Here is a 4,368-nt window from a genome sequence, read left to right as displayed (position 1 = left end):
ACTCACTTTAAACTATAAGTGTTTCTGTCCTTTGTTGCCGGATTATTGTCTCTCATGCAACGGAATACTCGTGGTGACGTCATTCAGCTAAGATAAACCGAGGCTATTCGTCATAGAAGGCCTGAACACTGACCTGCAACGTCACAACCTGTGGGCAGTTTAGACCAATAGACGTTTAGTTTAGACGTCACAGGTCCGTCACAGGTCTGTGCGACTTGGTAACGAGCTAAACTGCTCACAGGTAATGACTTTGCAGCTCAGTGTTCAGGCCTGCTATAACTAGAGGTCTCGGATAAACACATTATCGGCCAATTGTTTTACTTATGGTTGCATCGGAAACACGCAAACACATTCCATAACAGCGTTAGGATTTATTATCTTCTTATCGTGTTATATAATACAGACGTTACTTCAAAAAAAAAAAGATTACTTCCTACGCGTCATGCATTCAGTCATGTATGTTATATGTGTCCTAAAATTCATGGACCATAACGGTTGAGAATATTTCATTTTAAAAATAGTATTTTAGCGACTAGTCTTTTTCAATCACTCTCCAAAACGTTACAAGGTCTACTTTACATTCTACCATTGTGTAAGTTCCATAGACGAGTTCATTCTCCGAGGTTCGGCAGGTTTCTGAACGAGAGTTTTTTCGGTGCAAATCGCTAAGGACATTGTTAGTCATTTGATTTGACATTTTTCTGTAGCGTCTTCTGGGCTTTTGTTTTCAGCTCAACTTCCGGATTCACGAATGTCTTTCATAAATAATGATGCGAAACTTCGCGTGCTAACTTTTGAACTGTACACAAATCAATACAGTTTTTAATAGACTCATTGAAAAGCGCCATCCTAAGCCACTTTCTAAATCAGTTTGGTTCAGTTGCCTGGCAACTACTTGTAAAAAAAATTGTTTGGAGATTAGCTTGTCATTCTGTGAAAGAAAATGTTGTAAAGAAGCTTTTGTGCTGTTGTTCTCATAGTGCTGTTTCCTAAATCTTAAAGTCGTGAGAGAGATGTGAGTGGGATGTAAGGCTACTCTGTAAGATAGATGTACAAGTGCTGCTGTAAGAAAGTTCTGATTCTAAAAGACTCCATAAAAGCATTCTGGGTGATAATCCTTTCAAAGAACTCGTGTCTCGTGTGCCGTTAGGATGCTGTAAGATAGATGTGAAAGTGCCGTGAGGCTGCTTAAAGATAGATGTAAAAGTACTTTGAGGCTCCTGGTAAGATAGATATGATAGTGCCGTGAGGCTGCTTTAAGATAGATGTGAAAGTGCCGTAAGGATACTGTTAGAGTTCTGTAAAGGTGCTGAGTGCCTGGAAAGCGCTCCATTTCTCCCAAGGCATCTAGGAACAGTGTGATGAGACATAGGTTTGTCCAAATCTTTACAATCTTTCCCATTGCTTCATTTCTTACTGATTCTAAGAGACTCCATAGAGAGGGTTCCTAGATCCCTACAATAAACTGATGTGTCCTAATGATCTCCACCTATTTGTATTTTTGTTTTTACATTTCCATTTAACTTTAAATAACTTTCAAGTTATTGTCTCTGTGGGACATGAATTTGTAAAAGGGGAACAATTCCTAGACTGACATTCAATCTGGTTCTCAAAATCCAAGCATACGTCATCCCATAACAAAAGTATTAAAATTGGTTACACATATTCATCATCACCAGTCAATTTTGATTTCATAAATAAACAGTACAACACACAAAGGATACAATTTTTTTAAATATGCACTAGAATGAATTGATGATGCAATATATAAGTAAATTTTAACTACATCTCAAAGTGTGGTCATATTACCATATAAGTCCGTTGTCATATTTTAAATATTCGCGTCAGTAACTAATCTATTATTGCTACTTTTCAATTTCAGCAGACGTGGCCAGTCTTTTGGTATGGTTACTGTTGCAAATTTTTATTTAAAAAATAGAATTGATTTACTGTCATGTACTTACATGCCTCTTATCCAAATATCTGTGCCGCACTCATATATTTTGTTTTGTTTTTGTTTTTAAACCTGTTCTTTCTTTCGTATTATTCTGCGTGAAGTTACGCACTTTTTAACAAAAAGTTACTCATGACAAAAAGGGCAAATGACAGCAAGTAACCTCCCTTGACTAAATAGCAGAGGAAGGAGATAGAATGAAGGGAGTCTGTTGCACAGAAGCTTTCAACAGTATGGCAAGTGGAACAACAAAATACTTCAGGCTTTTAGCATGACCTGAGCTCCGATACAAGGAACACAGATTCTTCCAGATGACAATATAAAGAAAAATAAAGAAAGTTGTTATAGATATATTTGTTTTGTTATAGATATATTTGTCTAGCTATAGATATATTTGTTTTGTTATAGATATATTTGTTTTGTTATAGATATATTTGTTTTGTTATAGATATATTTGTTTTGTTATTGATATATTTGTTTTGTTATAGATATATTTGTCTAGTTATAGATATATTTGTTTTGTTATAAGGATATTTGTCTAGTTAGCAAGATACTCGTGTTGTTCATGTAGTTTTATGTTATTAAAATAATAATACGCATAGTCGTGTAGTTACAGGTATATTTGTGTAGTGTGAGGTATATTTGTTAAGTTTTAAGAAAAAGTATGTAGTTAGGGTTATATTTGTTTAGTTTATTGGGATATTTGTGAAGCTAGTGGTGTATTTGTATTTCTAATAGATATTTGTGTAGATGGAGGTATATTTGTGTAGTTGGGGGTATATCTTATCTTATCTTATATAATACAGACGTTACTTCAAAAAATAAGATGATTACGTCCTACGAGTCATGCATACAGTCATGCATATTAACCAATGACTTAAATTCTGCCAAGTCACTGGTTTTCCTGACAGGCAACCCATTCCATGCTCTAAAAGCACTGGGGAAGAAGGAGTATTTGTACAAATATATTTGTGTAGTTTGAGGTATATATGTAGTTGGAGGTATATTTCTGTAGTTTGATGTATTTTGAGTAGTGTGATGTATATTTGTTAAGTTTAAAGAAGATGTATGTAGTTTTGGGTATATTTGTTTAGTTAATTGAGATATTTGTGCAGCTAGTGGTGAATTTGTATAGCTAATAGATATTTGTGTAGTTTGAGTTATATTTGTGTAGTTTGAGTTATATTTGTGTAGTCGAAGGTATATATGTGTAGTTGAAGGTATATTTGTGTAGTTTGAGTTATATTTCTGTAGTTTGAGGTATATTTGTGTAGTTTGAGGTATATTTGTGTAGTTTGAGTTATATTTGTGTAGTTTGAGTTATATTTGTGTAGTTGGAGGTATATATGTGTAGTTGAAGGTATATTTGTGTAGTTTGAGTTTTATTTGTGTTTATTTGAGGTATATTTGTGTTGTTTGAGGTATATTTGTGTAGTTTGAGTTATATTTGTGTAGTTTGAGTTATATTTGTGTAGTTGGAGGTATATATGTGTAGTTGAAGGTATATTTGTGTAGTTTGAGTTTTATTTGTGTATTTGGATGTATATTTGTGTAGTTACTGTGATATTTTTCTTGTCCTACTGCTTTAAGTGAAGATAACGACATGTTTATCACAAGCACGCTGCAACTCTAATGCTCAAAGTGTTTCATGAAGTCGGTCATGTATATTTTTAAATCCATGTAATCTTTAAATACTGGGCTCAATATATTAGCTGCATTATTTAAGCAAGCCAATAGAAGTTGAGACTTTTAAAAAATGTCATCAGATTATTTCTTTTTACCACTTAGCTGTACACGTCTGCCATTGTCTATATTTATTTTCGTATTATAGCAGCTTTCCTAGTAAGGTTCTTTAAAATATAGGAACATCTGCCTCTGTATTTCTTTTTCTTTGTTAATGTTTTAGTTGTTTTATAGTTTTAAGTACATTATGCAATACATTTTATAATAATTCTTTCTATTATACAATGTTTCCATTTTGTGTGCTTAGTAATCATAAAGTTGGTACGTTTAATAGTCATAAAGTTGGTTTGTTTAGTAGTCATAAAGTTGATTTGTTTAGTATTTATAAGTTGTTTTGTATAGTAGTCATAAAGTTAATACGTTTAATAGTCAAAAAGATGATTTGTTTAGTAGTCATAAAGTTGGTTTGTTTAGTAGTCATAAAGTTGGTTTGTTTAGTAGTCATAAAGCTTATTTGTTTAGTAGTCATAAAGTTGGTTTGTTTAGTAGTCATAAAGTTGGTTTGTTTGGTAGTCATAAAGTGGATTTTATTTAGTAGTCATAAAGTTGGTTTGTTTAGTAGTCATAAAGTTGGTTTGTTTAGTAGTCATAAAGTTGGTTTGTTCAGTAGTCATAAAGTGGATTTTATTTAGTAGTCATAAAGTTGGTTTGTTTAGTAGTTATAAAGTTGG

The sequence above is a fragment of the Biomphalaria glabrata genome, chromosome 13, assembly GCF_947242115.1.
Source record: "Biomphalaria glabrata chromosome 13, xgBioGlab47.1, whole genome shotgun sequence".
In the NCBI taxonomy this organism is placed as follows: Eukaryota; Metazoa; Mollusca; class Gastropoda; family Planorbidae; genus Biomphalaria; species Biomphalaria glabrata.
This window is presented reverse-complemented; position numbering follows the sequence as displayed.